The sequence below is a fragment of the Eulemur rufifrons genome, chromosome 4 (genome assembly GCF_041146395.1).
Source record: "Eulemur rufifrons isolate Redbay chromosome 4, OSU_ERuf_1, whole genome shotgun sequence".
NCBI lineage: Eukaryota > Metazoa > Chordata > Mammalia > Primates > Lemuridae > Eulemur > Eulemur rufifrons.
In genome coordinates, this window is record NC_090986.1 from 33,435,385 (window position 1) to 33,459,014 (window position 23,630).

Below are 23,630 nucleotides of genomic sequence, written 5' to 3' on the forward strand. Positions count from 1 at the left end.
TGTTTTATATGAGGCCGTGAGATATAACTGATATTTTTGCATTACTCTATTAACTTTATGGAGGAAAGGTTACAGGAAGACATGATTAGAATTGGGCGAACAAGTTAAAAGGGCATTACAATAATTAAGCGGAGAGATGAGGTTGACTTTAACCTTGGAGATAGAAATAGAGATGGCAAAATGTGGTGGGATTCTGAACAAATTTCAAAGCAAAATTAGCCAATAGGATTCGCTGTTGTTTTGCATATGAGAATGAGACAAAAGGAGTCAAGGATGACTCTAAGAATTATATTCAAGCAACTGAATGAATAAAATTATCTGAGATGGGGAACATTGGGTTGAAGTATAGGTGAAGGAAGTGAAAACGTTTAAGTTTGAATTGACTGAAGTATATAGAAATTACCACAGAACTTAAAGGGGCTTAACAGAAAAGAGGAAGGACATAAATGGAAATTGTAGATTGAACTTCCTTCCAGGAATGACTCCCATAACTATTGAGAAATGACCTAAATAGAATTGCTGTTAGGAGTCCCCCCCCACCAATCCCTACACATCATTGGAATAAAAACAAACAAACAAACAAACAAAAAAAAACCTGCCACTGATTCTATCAGTGCTAGAAGCTCAGAAAGCTGGAAAATGGACACCCATAGATGCAAGACAGTAATTAGGAAACCAGATGGGGAATTTGCTTTCATTGATGCTGGCATTTTCACTGTTATTTCACATTCATAATGCTAAAAATAGCATATTGCAAGCAAGAAACTCATGCTTTCATAACCCAGCCTGGCAACAGAAACAGCAAACAAAGAAATAGAAAAGGGTCTTAATTGTCAAAACTCGAAAGATAATGATAGTGAGCTGCTCACTTTTCCAGACAGAAAAAAAAAAATGATTGCATGAAAATTGTGAGAATAAATAGACAGTTTGCCCAGAGCAATTACGAAGTGCAAAGGAATATGAGATACATGGAACATGTTAGGCTCAATGTGTCTGTCTGTTTGCTATCTTTTGAGGATGTCAAAAAAGTGCTTACATATATGAATTTGATAATTAAGGAAATGAGAGAAGCCTATGTTCATATTATTGAAATACAATTTATAGATGATGTTTAAAGTCATGACACAAGATGAAGTGACTTTGGGAATTCATAAACTTAGGAAAGAGAAAAACTAACCCCTCCCTCCCCATTTGTGTGTTGCAAAAATGGTAAGCCTGTTTCCACCTCATATTCTTCTTACCTAGTGTCACAATATACAGAGAAAAAAGATGCCATACACATAAAGAGAGCTGTATTATAAATTACCTTAAAATTTAGCGGCTTAAAACAACACACATTTACGTTCTCATAGTTTCTGTGAGTTAGGGAGAATTTAGGGAGGTGTTTCTGACCTAGCGTCTTTCATGAGGTTGCAGTCAATTTGTTGGTCAGGGTTGCAGTCGTATCTGAAGGCCAAGTGGGAAGAATTTGCTTACAAGCTCACTCAAGTGGTTGTTGGCAGTTCTCAGTTGTTTAATTAGCCAGAAACTTCAGTTCTTTCACACATGGGGTTTTCATAGAACTGTTCACAACATAACAGCTTGTTCACCCAGAGAGAGTCATCCAATAGAGAAAGAGACCATGTGCTTGCCTGAGTCAAAATGTGCATTTTTTATATCCTAATCTTGGTAGTTTTATATCATCACTTATTCTGTATTCTCTTGGTTACAATGTGGAAGAATACTACACAAGGATGTGAATACCAGGAGGCTAGGAACATGGAGGAACCTCCTGGAGGCTGGACACCACATTTAGTCTTTTTTGACCTTAGGCAATTGTGGGAACTAGTGAAGCAATTGTGGGAACTAGTAAGCCTGTTGTCTTCACATACGATGTTAGAGTTCTAAGGCCCAAGGCAGTCAGTTTGGAAAAAGAGACAGATGTAATAAAATGGGAGATATCAAGAATAAGCTGGAATCCATTAGGAAAAAGTAAAATTTATGTCAGTTCTTATTTCCTCTGTCTTTGATGGTGTGGGTGTCCTCAAAAGCCAAGTGTCTAGAGCTAAACACTTAGACCTAGAGTCTCTGCTGCTGAAGAAAGATCTAAGGGAAAGTGGAGCAACTGCAGGCCTAGCTGCTGTCACATCATACTGAGAGGAGCCAGCATGTAAGTGACAATATGTGTATGCTAGCAAATCGCTCCTGCTTTGCTTCAACCTTCCAAACCTTCCACAACAATCTCTCTTGTGGCCAACTCTAACCAAAAACATACAGAGCAGGGAATTCTTAGAAATGTAGTTTAGTCTAACAAAGTTGTCACATTATAATGCCAACACTTGTACTGTTGCATACAAGAAGTAGAATTCCCAGTGACTGTGTGGACTAATTGTCATTTGAAATGCATACAGGATAAAAATATATATTTTATATATATACTGGATAAAAATATATTTTATAATCATACCTATTAAAAAGTTTTCTCTCTTCCTTTGCAAGAAGCAATTAAGAACACATATTATAATTGAATATTTTATATTCCTTATTTTTAATTACATATGTAACATATATCATATACAAAAAATTACATGATATTATCATAACATATATCATGTATAGACTCTAGATGGAAAATATTTACCAACATCCTGTATTCATGAATTAAAACTGTCTTTGTAGTTAATGTAGCTATATAGATATCTGAAAGACTTGCAAATAACCCAATGTTAAAGTGAAGATTTCAATACCTCCAATGGAAAAACAAAATAAAAGAGGTAAACAAACCCTTATGTCCTTGTTCCAAGCATTCAACCTTAACAAGTTTTATTTTTATCTTAATGGGGAGAATGTGATGTAGATTTTTAGTATTATTGATTATATTTATTCCCTACCTCTCTTCAAAACAGATGTGAATATAAATATTTATATTTATTGATTTTAGTTTCACAAAGAAAATACAAAACAGGCATTATGATAGAGTCATTTATGGGCATTGTCCTTCTGTGTAATTTTGTCTCCTTTACCATTTTTAACAGTATTTGGAGAGTTAGGGTTGTGGGATATTTTTATTGAGACATAATACTTGTACCTATTCATGGGGTACATGTGACATTTTGTTACATACATAGACTGGGTAATGATCAAGTCAGGGTATTTAGGCACCCATCACATGGAGGAGTTACCATTTCTAGGTGTTAGGGATATTTCAAGTCTTCTCTTCTAGCTATTTTGAAATATACAACACATTGTTGTTAACTATACTAATCCTTCTCTGCTATCAAACATTAGAACTTATTTCTCCTAATTAACTGTAAGTTTGTGCCCATCAACCAAACTCTCTTCATTCTTCTTCCCACCCACCCACCCACAGTCTCTGGTATGTAACATTTTAGTCTCTACCTCCATGAGATATATTTCTTAGCTGCCACATATGAGTGAGAATTTTGTCTTTTCTATGTCTGGCTGATTTCACTTAACATAATGACCTCCCATTCCACCCATGTTGTTGTAAGTGACATGATTTCATTCTTTTTTATGGTTTAATAATATTTAATTTTGTATATATCCCAGATTTTCTTTATCCATTTGTCCATTGATGAGAAGTTATCTTGATTTCATATCTTTGCTATTGTGAATAGTGTTGCAATAAGCATGAGGATATAGGTATCTTTTTGATATACCACTTTTCCCCCCTTGGATAAGTACTCAGTAGTGTGATTGCTGATCATATGGTAGTTCTATTTTTAGTTTCTTGAGAAATATCCATGTTCTTCTCTGTAGTGGCTATATTAATGTATATTCCCACCAACAGTGTATAAGAGTTCACTTTTATCCACATAATTGCCAGCATCTATTTTTTGTCTTTTTAGTAATAGCCATTCGAACTGAGGTAAGATGATATCTCATTGTGGTTTTGATTTGCATTTCCTGATTTGCTTTGTTGCACATTTTTTCATATATCTGTTGGTCATTTGTATGTCTTCTTCTGAGAAATGTTTATTCATGCCTTTTCCCATTCTTTAATGGGATTATTTGTTTTTTCTGTTGAGTTGTTACGAGTTCCTTGTATATTCTAGATATTTGTCCTTAGCCAAATGAATATTTTGTAAACATTTTGTTCCCATTCTTCAGGCTGTCTATTCACTCGGATTGTTTTCTGTGCTGTGCAGAAGCTTTTTAATTAGTATAATCTGATTTGTTTATTTTCAATTTTATTGCCTACACCTTTAAGGTCTTAGCCATAAAATCTTTGCCTAGACCAGTATTATGAAGTATTTCCCCAGTATTTTCTTCCAGTAGTTTTATAGTTTTGGGTCTTATGTTTAAATCTTTAGCCCATCTTGAATTAATTTTTATATACAGTGAGAAATAAAGATCTAGTTTCATTCTTCTGCATATGGCTATCCCAATCTCCCCAGCACCATTTATTGAAGACGTTTTCCTTTCTTCAATGTATATTCTTGGCGCTTTTGTCAAAAATCAGTTGAATTTATTGAAAATACATGGATTTATTTCTGTTTTCTCTCCTATTTCCTGAAAACTCTATGGAATTGAATAGATAGGTGAAGCAAGAAGGGGGACATTATGAAGAATTCCCTAATTAAAGTAAATTTGTAAAATATTTTCAGTGAAGTGAGGATCTGAAAATTACTGTCAGATAAACTTCTCAATGTTTTCTTAGGGGTTCTATATTCCAGCTACTCACAGTAAATTAAAACACTTACTATATATGTCAGCTAACATTTTATTTTGTCTAGCAGAAGCATTCATGAAGAAATAAATTCCCACTATCCCTGAAATAATTGATTTAAAGCGTCAGAGAAAAGCATGGGCGTTAGAAGTATGTCTGAATTAGGTATACATTGAATGCAACGTATTAATCCAAGCTGGTTTGTCCCTTGCTGTTATTTATAGATTTTAGAGTTTACTAAATTTCAGCAACTTTCAAAATGTTTAACAGAGTTTTCAAACGTAAGTATTCTTTTTTATGTGAAAACTTATTTTCTGCAAGAAATTTACTCATATTTCAGGTTTGTCATAATAATAAAAAAGAACTAGAGCATATCAGAATAATTATTGGATAATCCTGTGCAAAAGACATTGTTCTGATACCATAGACAATGGAACCAGATGGATAACATTCCTACTGTTGTCTCCTTAAAGCTGCACAAAGCATATCATATTTCATTTTTATTCCATATATTATAAAGTATTTCCATTAAAGGATTAAGTACTATATAAGAATGAACATCTTTACAATATTTTCCTTGATAATATTTGTCTATAATTTTGTGTGATGCAGTATACCCACAGATAAAATTAGGCTTTGAATAAGAAGAGAAAATTCAGGCAGAAGACAAAAGACAAAATGCTCAACTGATGAAATTTCTTTGGCATATCTCCCATTTCCAGGGAACTATCTATGGAATACTTATAGACAAACATACTTAAGATCATTTAAAATATTTTATTCTCCCTATATACAGTCATGTTGAAATTAGACCACCTAAATTAAAAAGAATTATATCTACCATTTTTTGAAAGAGGCTAGTGTAGTCACCTTTACTTAGGCAGATTCAATATTTGTTTAATGTCTACTTTTTGCAAGCACATAACAGTGTTGAATTAATTGGCCTTTGTCTCTTCATGAGGATATGTCATCCTTCAGGCCATTGTGAGAAAATGTCTCAGCACATCATGTGTAGGTTTTAGTAAATCTGATTCCACTTGTATTTGGCATATCCTGGTTACCTACCAAAACATTGTAGTCAGATCTTTGTTCCTATTCTCTTTATTATTCAGCCTTTACTTACTATGTTAAAAGATAGAAATGTAAAATATAAATAAAAATGATTCTAATATCTAATCTAGTTTCTAACAATTCCCCACAGTACTTTTGGTTTTCATCTTCAAGGCTATGGAAATCACTGCATCCATGAATCTATTTTATTCTATACATAATTCTTATCACTTTGCATTTGATGGTTTGTACTTATTCTTTTCTAACATCAATCTGTGAACTTTCTTGTTCTATCAGTCAAATACATAGCAAAAGCTTCCATGAGGAATTACCATAACTAATTCCTTTTAATCTAGTAAGATTCTCTGTTAGTAGTTGGAAAATAACTCTTTCCAAAATGATCCCATATGAGATACAATAATTATGAATCTTAAACAGCTTTGGAGAGAAAACAGCCTAAGCCACCTCCGAACTATATTAAATTCATTCATATTATTATTATAATTGACCTTAAGTAGCAAAGTGCCAAGGCTATTGTTTCTTCTTTGCTGATTATGGTCAATTCTCTCACAAACCATGCAAATAGAACATCCTCAACTGGATTATTCAATATACCTCAATCTGCAATGCGCAATGTGCGATGCCTGTGAAAAGTTCACTCCAAATTAATGAGACACAGAAAATAGAAGAGGAAATGACTAAAGGAATAGGCAAAACATTCTCTTCTGCATGTTTTAATCTTAGAAAGTTAACATATAAATAAATTTCTCATTTCTGAAAATGAAACAAATGCAAAAACATTTAATAATGAAAGCTAACTTTAACAAGTTCCATAATTTATATTCCTTCATAAATGTTCACAAATGTTTCTTTGCTGTAGAAGAAAGCAAGGAAATTACCAAAATAACCACTGCAATTGTTAAAAAAAAATATGAAGCTGGTGTTCTCACAGCCTAGATATTAATGGTCATTTCTTTGTCTATATACTCTGAGCCTCTCCTTGATAGTTTGTAAAGTCTGTGTGGTTGAATTCAACCTTCATAATAGCTTTTCACCTGGATCTTTGGCACCACTAACCCCAAAATGCTCTTGAACGCTGCCCCCCATATACACATACACACCGAAACATGGATACACAGTTGACAAAATGGCTAATGACTGAAAACATGTCAAGTATAGATATAGAAATTGAGAGCCTCTTGTCCTAGAGGTACAGAGATAATGCCATCAATAAAAAGCCTAGAAAAATGCTAAGACCTTACCAGAGATGGAAAAGGCCGACACTCATATCAGTTATTTTGCATAGAATCACTAACCTCGACTTTAAAGTTTAAAGGCTCTTAATTTAGAGAGTAATTCTTCATTTCAGGCATTCTTAGAAAAGTATGACTGCTAGAAGTAGCATTTTAGAAGTTGAAAAAATTAACTCTAGAACTTTGCAGGCCAGTACAGTAGCCATTCCTACTATGTGCAGTTATTAAACTTATTTTGAATTAAAATTAAATATTAATAAAATTATAAGTATAATTCATTAGTCACACCAGTCACATTTCAATATCCAGATGTAACTAGTAGCTACCATATGTGACAGCAGAGATGTGGAACATGCCCATTGTCACAGAAAGTTCTATTAGATAGTACTGCTCTAGAAAAGTATTTGAAAAAATTAGAGAGTGCAATCTCCCAGATACTTAGCATACACTATGGAGTTGCAAGCCTAGGTGAGAAAGAGTAGGATATAAGCTCTGATATTTTAATTGCTGGATTTCTAGGCTATCTGGAGTGCTCAAAGTTGGGATGACTGAAAGATTCTTTGGAATTTTAAGTAATTAGTGTTCTGTGTTCATAGTGTCTTTTTTTTGCACAAAGGTCACTGAGAGGGAGACAGGACCATCACACCATAAGCAAGTGACATTTCTCACCGTTTGTGAACTCAGGAAGAGAGAGAGAAGTAAACAAGCAGAATCAAAGTTTCACAATGCCCTATCAAAGAGCCTAACATAAAATTATTTGGTAGCACATATAAAAAACCATATCTCAAAAATGTACTGGATATATTAAGGGTGTTTGAGAAGAAAATAGCCAGTTTATGATAACCAGGAAAGAAAATTTGTAGAACAATATAAAAGAAGAAAATGGATTGAAAGAGATCTAGGAAACTATATATTAACAATGGAACTATTACTGTATATTGAGATCTTACAATTAATGAGGTTCTATATAGCTTACTTTTCATACTTGGTGAAGTAGACAAAAGTATAATTTTCATTTTACAGGTGAGAAAATAAATATTAAAATTTAAGTTACTTGACCAATGTAAAATAGCTGAGAGTAGAATTTAAAAAAATATATGATTCTATAGAAATAAGAATAAAGTCACAATTTTGCCCAGAGAAAAATGTTTGCTTCCAATATTTGCACTATGTTTAAGAGAATTACCTCGGCCAGGCACGGTGGCTCACGCCTATAATCCTAGCATTCTGGGAGGCCGAGGCGGGAGGATAGCTGGAGGTCAGGAGTTCGAGACCAGCCTGAGCAAGAGTGAGACCTTGTCTCTACTAAAAATAGAAAAAAAATGATTTGGACAGCTAAAGAAATATATAGAAAAAATTAGCGGGCATGGTGGCACATGCCTGTAGTCCCAGCTACTTGGGAGGCTGAGGCAGAAGGATCACTTAAGCCCAGGAGTTTGAGGTTGCTGTGAGCTAAGCTGACGCCACAGCACTCTAGCCCAGGCAACACAGCGAGACTCTGTCTCAAAAAAAAAAAAAAAAAAAGGAGAGAATGACCTCAATGTAAGCTTCAGTTATGATATTTATTTATTAATATATACATTATCATTAATATGCTCTGGACTTTGCTAAATTATTTGACATAATTTTTGAACCCAACTATGATATTTTAAGGAATTTCTAAAATATTTTCATGCCTGAAAAAGATCTGAATTTTCTCATCCATGAATTATTCTTCTGTAGTGATTTATAGATGCTAACCTACATCATTTTTTATTTGGATTATATAATAGCAAGCTGATATTGCCTTAGTTTTTGCTTATTCTATTTCCTTATCACATATATATGTTCTACCATTTCAAAAATAACAATGGAAATTCAAAGCATCTTCCTTATGTTTATGTACCCTTTCTTTCATTTCTTTAGAGCCAATCTCCATACAAGTTTAGTTGCAGCTTTTCCTTCACTGCTATTCACTTTTTAATCCACAGCAGTGTGACTTCAAATACATACTATGAAATCCACACTCTCCCAAGCCATTAGTAATACTGTACATGCCAAAACAAATGTGACCAAAATTTATTATGTGATCTAATATTAAACATTATATTATGTTCATCTTTTATGAAACTCTCTTCTCCATTGGTTTCAGTGACATCAACCATTAATTAATTATTCCAAGACACTTGATTTCCAAGTCCAAAACTTATCTCACAACTTTAATAGTAAATCTGACCTTCCATTCATTGTTTTTGTAACACCAACCACTTACCATGAACCAATGTAGGGTTTTCAACCAAGCTTTACTTCTCTTTCTCCTGTGATCCCTCATATATACTCATTTTCTGAATGAAATTAATGCCATCTACAATATTTCACAAATTTGTACCCCCTTTTCCATCCCTCTCTGATAGTATAGTTATATTTATACATAAATCTAGACCAAATTTTAAAAATTCCTTATATGCAACTTTTTTCACACATCTACCAAAATTTTTTTTAAAAACAATGAATAATATGCCACTTAACTTGCTTAAAACCTTTTGGTAATATGACAATTAGCTTCAGGATAAATCCAAGGGATCAACTTGACATTTAAGGTCCTTTATGATTTGTGTCAGTTCTATTAAATCCACTTAGATTTCTATCTTACCTGGAGGACATTATGTTAATTTAAGTAAGTCAGATACAGAAAGACAAATATTGCATAATCTCATTTATATGTGGAACTTAAAAATGTCAAAAACTCATAAAAGTAGAGAGTAGAATAGTGGTTAACAAGAGTTGGGTAGGTATGAAAAGATTGAAGAGATGTTGGTCAAAGGATACAAAATTTCAGTTAGACATGAGGAGTAAGACATCTATTATAAAGCATGGTGACTATAGTTAATACAGTAACAAAGTATTGTATAACTGAGAGTATTGTAAATCGAGAGAGTAGATTTTATCCCTTCTCACCACAAAAAAATGATAAATATCTGAGGTAATGCATATGTTAATTAGCTCAATGTAGCCATTCTACAATGCATACAAATATCAAAACATCATGTTGCACATGATAAATATATACAATTTTTATTTGTCAATTAGAAATTATTTTTGTCTTGATATTACACAACCGACCCAGTAGCCATGATATACACACACTTATTATCTTCTCTTCCTAAAACTGACAATGCTCTACTCCTTGATTCTGACATGATGTCTCTGTCTGCCTGGGACATTTTTTTGCTTATCTGGCAAATATCTTGTATTGGTGCAAACCCCTATTCAGATGTGACTTATGTGCAAAGCCTACAACAAACTTCCTAATTTGAACCAAGAAATACTTGTGCGTATTTCTAGCTTCACTGCATCATTTCCTTATTTATACCCTAGTAATTATCCAGTATATTGAGTGCATTTCTTAACCATCTGTATTGCTAACAGACCATCATCAGGACAGGGAATATGTATTAATTGGTCTTGTTATCAATCAAACCAAATGTGTGGGGCTTTTTGACTTTAGTGTTACTTGGGCCACTGTGTAAACAAGATTTTTAACCATATGTATATGAATTGGGTTGAAAGGATAGCACCAGGTATTTATAGCTTTCAAAAGAGTAAATTCAGAAAAGCAATGACTTAAAATTTAAAGCTAAATATTAAACTTGAAAAGATGAAAATAAAACAAAATAAACCCAAAGGATGTGTAAAGAAATATATATAAATAAAATAAAATCTGAAATCAGTGAAGTAGGGAAACAAAGTATAACAGAAAAGGTCAAAAAAGCTAAATGTGTTATTATAAAAGCCTAACAAAAGAAACATAGCTGTGATTACCTTGCAAAAGAAAAGAAGACAACGCAGAAATATATACTATTAAGAACAAAAGTTGATAAAACTACATATAAAGAAGAGACTTTAAAAAGAAAATACTATAAAAATCATGTCAGTAAATTAGATATTAAAACATCTCTAAAAAAATTAACTCACAAAATTTGGTTCAAACAAAAAGAAAACATAAAAATCCCATAAATCAATAAATTAAGGCAGTGAAGCAGTTGTAAAAAATCTTTCCCCAAAGACAATATTGAGAACACATGGTTTTCTAAAAAGAATTCTACCTGTCATTCCTACCTGATACAGGAACTTTACCAGAAACATTTTTTAAAAACAATTCTTATAGGAAATAAAGAATACTACCCAACACATTCAATAAAGACAGTGTAACTTTGTTCCTAAAACAGGCAAATGTAATATGAGTAAGGAAAATTAAATTCTATATTACTTATTAATATGATGAAAAAGTCCAAAGTATTTCTTTTCTCAATCTTTAAAAACAAGCTTTTTTGTCTCTGTTCATCCCTGCTTTAAGGATAATTATTAATCATATGCTTTCTCCTGCCATCAATATCAACTCAAGTCAGAAATCAGATAGGAGAGAGACAGATTGAGAGTATATCTTTTTTTTCAGCAAGATATTAAGGCTGATAGCAGATTTCTGGGTCAACTTGGCTCCCTAATGGACTTTCCTTTTTTGCATTTCCTAGCTCCAGACTCTGAATTAACATTTTCTGCTTATGCATGGGTAGAGTAGAAAAATCATAGGCCTACCCTAACTAACCCTGTAAGAAGGAAAGTTTGTACACCTTGATGATAGTAAGATCCTTGAAAGAAGAAAAGGGCTAAAAAGGACACATCAAATGGGCACCCCAAGTTTGATAGTTGGGTAATTTACTTACTGACATGTATAGAGCTGTGAGTGAAAGATGATGAAATAAAAATCCTATGAAATCCATTATGGTGCCTCTCAACATGTTGTGTTAAGCTAGTTTTTGAGGTTACCTTATTTCCCTTTCCATGTTTTAAGACCACGAGTGATACAGACACTGCCTGTGCTTAGCATCTCCAGCAACACTCATCACAGAAATTATTACACTCAGTGTATTATGTACAACTTAATAAAAAATAGGTGATTGCATCAATCAATAATTTAATTTTGAATACAGTCATAAATTCTAACATTATTTTTACTCCAAGTCTATCTCTTTATTTTAGTTTAGATCACTTTAATTTTTAACTAAAACCTTTGGTTTATTGCATTTATTCAGATCCTAAAAATATTATTAAATTCATCTGGAGTTGATTTAAGTTTGGATCTTTAGTTACAACATCTTTTCTCAATTTTAATCTGGCATTTACTTATCAGTGGAAGTTTCAAACTTTAAATTAGATTTAGTTTACTTGTCATACTAAGTAATGTGATTGAATTCCCATTATATTTACATTTTAGCCTTCATGCTTACATGCTGATAACATGGGAAGTGTTTGTAAAACTTCCCATACATATTTTCTTGATATTTGGAGAAAATGATATATGCCATCTGGTTTAAAAATATTTTTCAGTTCATTTTCATTCAATAGTTTAAGCATATTATATGTACAGGATTCTCAGAATACATTTCCTTAGAAAATGCATTGATGAATTTTTTTGCTCTTTAATATCATAAATATGTAATTGTTAAAAAGAAGGTTCAATATATTTATAAATCATCCGGATTAGACAATTTGAAAATAGTTCAAAATTAAATTGTTACAATAGACACAATGTCTGTGAGCAGAGATTATCTGAACATCGATGTATCAACATATATATATTTATATGTATATAATTGACATAATTTTTAGACATTAATTATAAGTAACTCTCATAGAACAGATAAGCTGTTCAAATCTCAGGTATGGAAGATTTGACAAATTCTAAGTGGAAACAATAAGACTATGTTTAATATATTTATGAATATTCTATCTTCCTACAGATAAGCCAAAATAAATACTAGAATTTTACCTCAATAATACATTTTATAATGATGGTAAATATTTACTGTAAATCTGATTTTTAGAGTACTATTCCTAATTAGCTGCTTAATTTTTGATTATACATTGGGAAAATTATATTCAGAAATTATTAAAGGCCTAGGTATACATAAGCCAAGGTATGAGATTCAAAATTCATATATTCACCTGGGGGTTATTTATATCAAGAGTCCAGAGGAGTGAAACAAATTCCAATAATCTTGAAAGATATTAACCTTAAACATTCCTGACTAGGAGTCCATTAAATTGTGCTTTTGCAGTGATTGTTCAATGAAAAAATGCAAGTTCAATGTGGACAGGATATATGTGTTTCAATACTACATACTCAACAACTAATACAACATTGGAATAAAGTAGATATTAAAGGAATATATGAATAAATAAGTTTTAAAATGGATAGTTGATAGTGGATTTATCAAAAGAGTTGTAAAGTATTCTATTGGAAAAGAGAAAAATCACCACTATAGTTATATTTTTTTAAATTAAAATATATGTAAATATCTGCATAACATGACTGCACATAATGGATTGAGAGTGTGGTTTCGAACTCAAAGACGTCAATCCTTTACATATTAACTCATGTATGAATGAAAATAATTTCACTTTATCCTGGCATGCAAATATGATTTTTTTCTCCATTATAAGCAAAAAGTTTATATACATACTTTATTGACACATACTGACACACAGTTTTACATATTGATTTTAATAAATATTGATTTGAGAAGAAATACTAAAATTTACATACAGGGATTGGGTATGTTCAGCATCATATATACACTTAATTGCAATGTAGTTTCTCTGGAAATCGATGATTAAAAGAATACTTAATAAAATAGTGGAACTTCTAGCCTTAGATGGCAGGTAGTTATATCTGATTCCTTATCTTTCACTGAAAATAATCATAAACATAGTAAGAAATGGAAGATATAGTACTCCTGGAAACTGGGACCACTAGTCAGACTCACAACAGAGTACAGGAGAAATTTCCAAAAACTAAATTATTGATGGGGCTTTGTAGAAGAAAACCAGAATCAGGTAGGAAAGAAATCGGTCATCACTACACAACAGGATCCGCTACTCCCAGCAAAACCAAAAAACGACCATGCCTAGCAAAAATGTTAGCAAAAATGTGTTTAAAATACAGGTGTAAATATACAGTAGCAGAAAATTCTTATACACTTATTTGAGTTCAGAAAAATAAAATATTCTTCTCATTTATTTAAAGAATTAATCATACTTAATGCCTAAGGCTTTATTGTAATTAAATCTTATTTTATGTTTATAAAAAATTATGGGGGGAAAAAGGTTATTTCCAAGCTAATTGTTTATTTGTATTTTCTTCGTTATATTCCCAGAGTAGATTTCTGGTTTCTGGTTCAATGAAGTTGGACTTGGAAAAGGGCTTAGAAGTTGTCACCTCCAAACTCGCAACAAAAAAGAAGCTGGACAAACTGAAAATCAACAACTCTTCTCAGAGCTGGCAGAGAATTGAGGTCACAGAGTAATCTGGTGCCTCACAAACTAGAGAGAGAAGCAGATACAGAGAATCACTGCTAACAGGATGCAGAGGCCCCAAAGTAGGAAAGCTTAAATTGTATTTGATAGATTTCTATAGGCTCAGTGTGCACTATCTTGAAAATTAAAAGCTGTGAGGGTATCCAGTCTTGGTGGGGGTGGGCAGAGCACATTATCATATTTTTATGATCAGGAGCCAGCAGGTTCTTAGGGTGAAACCTAGATAAATATCTCCTCTTGCTTCTAGCAGGAGGAAAGGAAAAGGAACCATTTTGAAATACACCCAGAACATTCTGTTCTCCTTAACAAAAGACTGCTTTAGTAAGAAATTATTTTACCAGAGCCTAACCAACTTGGGCTTAACCATCAACTAACCAATACCGGGGAAGTGTTAAACCCATCTCCAACCTCCCTAGTCATCTTTTTACCTTAATGAGGAGATGGGGAGGAAGCTACAACTCACAGAAACAGACTTACTAAAACAATGAGACCTACTTACAGGATTATGTAGCAGTTCCCTCTGGTTTCCCAACCCCCAAACGCAAATATTAACATTACATCAATTAAGTTCCTGTAAGAACAGTGCATTACAGCTGAAAATATTGCAAACCTCAGACAGTATTTCAGAAGTTTCTACGGAAAACAAAAGACAATAGTGGAGACAAAAACAAGGACATTAGAGGCAATCTTAGCCTCTGACATCTATAGCTACAGCAAACAATAAATGCAACCTTACCGTTAGCCAGATAAACATAAAACTTCACACTAAATGCCCATTTACCTCAGTTCTTTTTACTTGGTACATCATGTGCAGTTTCAACAAAAAATTACAAGTCAAGCTAAAAAGTAAAAAGAAAAAAAAAAAACACAGTTTGAAGAGACAAAGCAAAGATCAGAACAAGACCCATGTATGGCAGAAATTTTTGAATTATCAGACTAGCAATTAAAATAACTATGATTAATATGCTAAGCCCTCCTAATGAAAACAGTGCACAAAATGCCAAAAAATTGATCAGTAATGTGAGTAGAGATATAGAAACTCTAGGAAAGAATACAAAGGAAATTGTAGAAATCTAAAACACTAGAAAAGTAACAGAATTGAAGAATACCTTCAATAGACTCATCAGAATATTGGACACTGACAAAGAATCAGTGAGATGAAATTAGGATAATAGAAAATTTCCAGATGGAAAAACAAAAAGAAAAAATAATGTAAAACATGGAACAGAATAGCAAAGAACTCTGGAATAATTAACTCCAGAGTACTTTTATTTTTCTATTACTCATTGACATTTTACTATAATATTGAGCTTATTTATCTTATCTTCAATTAAATAAAATAATGGTAACATGACCATAAAACATATAACAGATTTTTTTTGAGGAGAAAATCTTTATTTGGGAAATAGTAGTGAAAAATGATATAAAGAGAAAATTAACTGTTCTTTCAATTGTTTCTTCAGTAAAGTGATGACTAAAAGTTTGTGTCACCCCCTTCCCAAAAGTATGTTGAACCCCTAACCCTCAAAGTGATAGTTATGGGAGACAAGGCCTTTGGGAGATAACTAGGCTTATGTAAGTTCATGAGGGTGGGGCCCCAATGATAGGATTAGTGTTCCTCTGAGAAGAGGAAGAGAGACCGGAGCTCTCTTTCTCAGCTATGTGAGGACATGGCGAGAGGTGACTATATACAAGCTGAGAAGAGGGCTCTCATTAGGAACTTATCTTATTGTTCCCAACCTCAAGAACTGTGAGAAATGTACACCTGTTATATAAGCCACACAGTTCATGGTATTTTATTATAGCAGCCTGAGCTAATTAAGATGGTGACACAATGGAAAAATGCATAAAGTAAGAAACTTTGGATGTTAACTGAAGGACTAAATATAGATGAATGGAGATCAAGAAAGTTATTTAATACAATTATAAATTCCTGTGGAAAGTATACACAAAGGATTTTTTAATTGTTAGATATTTTTGTAAATGTTTATATAGAATTCCTTTTATCCTGTTTTTATGTTCATAAAATATTAGAGTCATAAAGGTACTATTTTGTATATTTAAAAATGGTAATGTGGATTGTGAGGAAAACTTTAGAATGGCTTTGACATTTTAAAAGTAATATTTAGAATCCTATCCTAAGAAGAGAACTTCAAGGATTAATTGATCTATGAATAACCTGCACAAGGAAGGAACTCTTTCTACAGTTTTTATGGACAATTCATGATTCCAGTTTAACCAGGGATATAATTTACTATGTTTTGGCTACTTTTTTAAGAGCATGCACAATTTACTTTTAACATTAAAATGTTTATTATGCGCCTTACTGCATATCCTCCCATGTTAAGTTTGAAGGAATAATGCAGTCTCCCAGGGAAGTTGACAGAGGTAAATACAGATTATGCTGCCAAACTTCTTTCTCCACAGCTAGCACTGTTAAGTCACCAGGAATCTGTATTTTTGTGACTTCTATAAGTTCTCTATAAGTTGTTTTATGTAGCTATTTTGTTATATTTTGTGCAACATGAATTAAAAATATCCAAATCCACGATTAGCATATTTCTCACTGCAAGATAGGAACAACATGTATTTCCCTTTTTCAGCACTGAAAATGATAAAGAGCTCATTCTTCACTTCCCCTCAGAGTGTAGGACAGTGTCCATATTTGGAAAAAATAGTAACTATCATAAGGAATATATTTAACTTTTGCATTTTATTTTGAGAAGAAGGAAACGACAAAGGAAATAAAAATGAGAATAAGTAGGCAAATATGGCAGGCCATCCAAAGCCTGATAATATTGGCAGAGTTAGGCACTTATTTCGAGTTGCTGCAAAAGAGATGACTACTGAAATGTGAAATATAAGATACCTTAGCAATGGCATTCAAAAAGTCCATTAATCATAGCCTACACTAAATTCAGGCTACCTATTGACCTATAGTTGACACCTCCTTCCTATAATATTCATAGGTGACACGTAGCTTCTTGGTTTCATTCAGAGAAAATACAGTACAATATATTATGATACCCAAAATCCTTATTGAGAAACAAGATTTTTGTAAAGAAACATCTTTCCATTTCCAAACAATACAAAAATATATAAACAAGAAAAAAAAAAAAACATAGAATCCTATGTTGTCATCCAAAATTGAATCTTAAAGCACCAATTTTCTTATTTAGTTGTCTTTCCATCACTTTATATTTTGTAATAAAGAATTAAGTATAGCTGAGACAGATATCGTTTTCTTTGGGATCATATATCTGATGAAATAATTAACTTCTTCCTTCCATAGATAATGTATACCTGTTGTAAAATAGGAAACATCTTCTGTCTGTTACATTGTCAGTGTATCAAACTAAAAATTAAGAATAACTTATTTTTTTATCTAGAAAGAAAATGTCATTTTTTTGATATGATATAGTAGTATTACAGTGATAATAAAACATTTTAATTAATTATAATAAAAAGCCAAAGATATTGGAGTATTAGATTGAGAAAATTTGTCTCTATGTATGGCATTTGGACTTGTAATACAGGAAATATTTTAAAAATGTGAAATGATAAATAGACTGTATTGTTAAAATAATTTAAAAAGGAAAAATTCAGTGGAGTGTCCCAAAGTGCCAGCTGGAAAGGAGACAGAAAGATATCAACAGTCTGCATTCAGAAGAAATCCTGATGTGTTGATGTAATAGCCTGGTAATGAAATTACTTGCCCGCCTCTGTTTATAAAGAACTCTTTGACTCTTTGAAGTGGGCTGCTTTGGAGATCACATAAACATGGCCTAACATAAAAATTGTGTCTTTGAGTGTATTATATTTTCTCCATAAACATTCATTCAAATAAATCTGTTACCAAGGTTTATGTATTTACTAAGCACATTAGAATTGAATATTGTTTAGTATCTACTACTTGCTCTGCATTCAAATCAAATTGCACTTTGAGACCCTCTGAGGGAAAAAACCCAATAAGTCAAATCTGAGTAACAACTCTGTCTAGACTCAAGTAAATATATTGTCACCCAATTTCATGAATAGATAATAGAGTACTTGTTAAGATCATGTGATAGACACATCACAGTCAAACCTTGCCAGAACTGAAAAATGTAGAAATAGTTGCCTTCAATGCTTTGAGAAGCTCAATGGAATATGGAGAAAATGGGAAAAAGAGAGTGAATGAGAAGAAAGATAATAATAATATATATTTCAAAATGAGAAGAGTAAGAAAATGATTAATCCTTAATTATGAGGCATGAAGTATCCTCAAACTCAACAGACCATATGACACAAATTGCTGTTCTGAATCAATTATCCAATAAAATTATTTGAAAATTAACCATTACAGTCCTGGCTTAGCCACTTTACTAGCTTTGTAATAGGTCCATAAACATCTTTCTATTGATTGCCCAGTATGTGTCCAGACATGTGACTAAGGATACAATGTTGAACAAGAACAGAAGAACAGAATGTTCCTTGTGTTTATGTAGTTTACATTCCGATGGGGAGACGTAAACAACAACAAAAAGCTTACAATGTAGTAATTTCAAAGAATTATAAATTCTGTAAAGAAAATAAAACAAAATTGGAATAGAGAATTGCTTGTAGGTGTGGAGGAGGATAGTTTATTATCTGATCAACACTGCTTTAAGTAGGAATCTTCTGAAGCAGTGTATCATGATAAAAAAGTAGATATGTGCACAGAGATATCTATGAGGGAGTCAGTATTCTCACAAAGCCTATCTCAGATATGCCAACATGTCTAAATAATAAGAAAAAATGACTAACTTCTGACTTCATACTCTTTCAATTTTAATTCACCTCTAATACATGAATTAGTTTGAATCTTCAGGAATTACTTTCTATTAATACAGATAGTAGAAACTTTCTTATAAATGGTATCAAACATCCAAAAATACACCATGGGATTTTTTTTTTTTTTTTTGCAAAGAGTTCCAGTCTTATTTCAGCTGCCAATTCAAATGCTGCTTTCTATATAATATTCCTCTTTCAATAAACCTCCAAGATGGTAGAAAGTCTATGGAAAAAAAAGTTGATTTTCATGGATTTTTAGAAAAAAAAAATCCCCAAGGAAATGAATTTTAAATTGTAGCATTTGTATGCCTCAAATAAGAAAATGTTTAATCAATGATATTATTTATATTATTCTATTAGGCAAGGATGGAGGTGAGAAAATAATGTCATAATTCATAATTCTGCTTGTAGGAGTGGGCAATAGTATAGGCTTTTGAAAAAGGCCTTGACAACAAAATGAGGATAAAAGAAAAATCTACCCAATAGTAATCTTGTTAGGTTTCAGTTAATCTATCTAACAAATCAGTACTGGAACATAGTAAGTGCACAATAATATGTTGGTCGTTGTTTTCATTAAAATCTGTTATTCTTGTTAGAATTCATTTTAGGTGAAAATTTTTATTTTTTATGTCAAAAATAGGCTTTTGGGGGCATATGCCATATACAAATAGGTGATAATTAGAATAAAAACACTCACTGCAATAATAAATTTTATCCTGGCATAGAACAAACTTTCCTAAAGGAATAATTTTTTTTCCTATCAATCCTAAATCTCTGTGTTATCCTTCTGGTATAGAAAACAAAATATTTGGAATAATTTATTTTACCTCTAACATCCAAATTTCATAGAAGGGGATGGGTTTTATTTGTTTACATTAGCTGTATGTCTAATATTCTGTAGTTAACCTATGACTCAAACAGTAAAAAAATATTAGAATAAGCATTCTTAGGGACATCAAAATAGTTCTCATATCCTATATGATAATGGGATGGTATCAGGTTGATGGAGTAGAGACCTTTAAAATGGCATAGATTTGCCAAGTACATGAACTGTGTCATAGAGACAGCTTGATTGTGGAACATGAGAAGGTAATTCATGCTCTCTGCATTTAGATGTTGAGAATAACTGGATGAGAGTTTTCCCAAGATTAAGGACTTGCTTCTGATCACACAGTGACATTATAATTAACCACTGTGTTGGGACCCAATCCCCCAAATGACAAGGGCCACTTTCAGTGTGGATGTTTACTGACCGTTATGTGTGGTTAGAAATAAAATGGTTTTCATCTACAATGGGATACTGTTCTCACAATGATGCTGATGGAAAATACCATTTCTATGGTGAATCTTGGAACCTGCCATTGACGTTATTTACAAGTGACATCACTTTGAGGATAGGTGGAGTTTCCATTTATTGATATGTTCAATTTCAGTTTCTTCTATTCAAGGACTAAATTATGCGAAGCCCTGAGATTTCAGGGAAAAAAATCTGATTCCTGCTTGTGGGGAATTTTTATATTCCTAGGAAAAGCAGATCTAACACAAATACAGTGTGTTAATGAATAAACTGAAGAATGTACATAACTCAGCGAATATGTCAGGTTGCAGTCTGAAATGTCAGTTTTTGGAGTGCCCATCATCGAAGAATGACCAGGCATACCAAAGTAAGGCAAGCACAAAAATGAGATTTATTGAGGAGAGAAAGATAGGATTCTAGAACAAGAGCAGCATATGGTTTACAGAGCATAATATATATGTCACAGATGATGACTGGATCCATTGTCACAGCAAAGGGAGAGCAAAAGGAAGGGTACAAAAAGGGTCTGGTTTATGGTCTACATCTTGTTTTATAGTGCCGGGATTGGCACCCCCCTAGTGGCTCAGACATCACCATGGAACCCCTTTGACTGGACAGTTGGGGGTTGCATTACTACACATGCAGGTTTTTCTAGGTCAATTTCCAGACCCTATGATACCTATGCAGCTTGGCCTGTGGGCTAGAGAGTCCTTTGCATTCTTTTGCAGCTCGTGCACTATGTTATGATTGGCAGATTCCTATGGTATTCCCTCCTCCCCCAGGTATGGCAGTAGCTCAGGGAAGGCTTAGGGGCCTGGGTCCCACCCTTGTCCTTTTTCCCAGGTGGGGCAATTGCACCAAGGCAACAGTACCCATTTTCTTCCCTAGGAGACCCGGAAACCCTTGCTATCTACCTAATAACTAGATGAAAGAAATAACAGTTGACTAAGGAAAGAATGGTGAAAATTTTTTAGTAAACAGATATTTGAAACAAGTCTCATAGGATAAACAGGAGTTTATGCAGAAAAGGGAAAAATAAAGTATTCTTTTGAGATAGGGATAGGAATGGTGACAGTGGCCTGGTGAAAATTCTAGCCAGAAGAAAGTTCAGACATATAAGCCCACATGGCCTGTACAAGGAACCTCAGAAAGTGCCCACTAGCTGATAGATAACTTGTGCATAAAAATAAAATTTGGTTAATACGCAATGAGCAATTTACTGAAATAATTGGCCTACTTCATAATTACTATCAAAAAAGAATAAATTTTGAACAAAATTATTTTCAAAGATTTTAATATTCTAGAACATTAACAGATAATTCATTGTTTTTAAACACTAATATACACTCAAATTAACCTCATATGTTTGAAATTCTTCTCCAAAAGTAAACACGAATGTGAGCATTGAAATTCTTAATAATAAAAATAAAAATAAAGTTAAAACCACATAAGGAAAACAATTAATCTTGAGAGGACTACCTTATATGCTGTCATTAAAAACAGAAAAAGACATTTCCAATTACCCCGGTTATTTTGTTTTGGATATACAATTAAATAGAAACTGCATGATTTTGGAAAAAGAATTCATATGCCTGATAAGGATTTTGAGTATTGTTTTTATCTCTTTCTTCTGATCTTATAAAATTTCTATTTAGTTGTTAGCAGTTCTATTATTCCAGAAAATATTGTGGTATGAACAGTGCCCTGTAATTAGTTAGTTGATGTGGCCTGTGAGCTTTATAATTGGCCTCTCAACAGTACTTTTTGTTATTTAAACAAAGTGGCTAATAAAATATGCAGGATGAAAATGTTAGTCCTATTGTTTTGCAGCCTGCAATGCTTTCAAACAAAATAAAAATGAAGCTTACACTATGTCATAGAGAATTTCTAATAATATAGTGCCTATATATTTTTCCTATATAAATTTTGTTACTACATTCAGAATTCTCAATTTTATAGCATCAACATAAAAGACAAAGGTCTACACAATTTGCATTCTAAAACCATATGTATACTGCTGAATATAACATACCTTCCTCTGCCTCCTCTTCCCCCCAAAATGTTAAAACAGGGAATACTTGAGAGTAAAAGGAAGAAATTTATCCTTTTGTATAGTCACCTCTTGAGGAATTCTTATAATTTCCTATGTAACATTTTTAACATGCGATAAGTAGTATAAAGACAAAATATTTTGGAAAAAAAAAAGCCATTCATATTAATGATTACACATGTGTGTGATTGTGTGTGTGTATGTATCCTTTTAAATAATCAACTCAAAATAGTTTAAAGACTTAAATGTAAGTGTAAGACTCAAAACTATAAAACTACTAGAAGAAAACAATTTATGACATCAATCTGGGCAAGGAGTTTTTTGGATAGGACCTTAAAAAGCCCAGGCAGCCAAAACAAAAACAGAAAAATGATATTATATCAAACTAAAAAGTTTCTACATAGTATAGGAAGGAATCAACAGAGTGAAGAGAAAGAAAATATTTGTAAACTGTGCAGCTAACAAGGAGTTAATATCCAGAATATATAAGAAACACAATGAACTCAATAGCCAAATAATTATAATGATAATCATCTGATTTTAAAAAATGGGCGAAGACCTGCATGGACATTTCTCAAAAGAACACATAGAAATTGCTAACAGGTATAATATGCTCAAAATCACTAATTATCAGAGGAATTCAGATCAAAACCACAGTTAAATATTACTTCACCCCAGTTAGAATGGCTATTGTCAAAAAGAAAAAAAATGAAAACAATGGCATGAATTTGGAAAAAGGACAACTCTTATACACTGTTGGTGGGAATGTAAATTAGTATAGCCATTACAGAAAACAGATTTCTCAAAAAATTAAAAATAGAACTACCATATGATTCAGCTATCCCATTTCTGAGTATATTTACAAAGGAAAAAGAATCAGTATGTCAAACAGATATTTGAATGCCCATGTTTATTGTAGCATTATTCACAGTAGCCAAGATATGGGATCAACATAAGGGCCTATAATTGGATGAATGGATAAAGAAAATGTGGTACATACACACAATGAAATAATTTCCAGCCATAAGAGAGACTGAAATCCTGTCATATGTGGCAACATGGATGGACCTGGAAGACATTATATAAGTAAAATCAACCAGGCACAGAAAGACAAATACCACGTGATTTGATTCTTATGTAGAA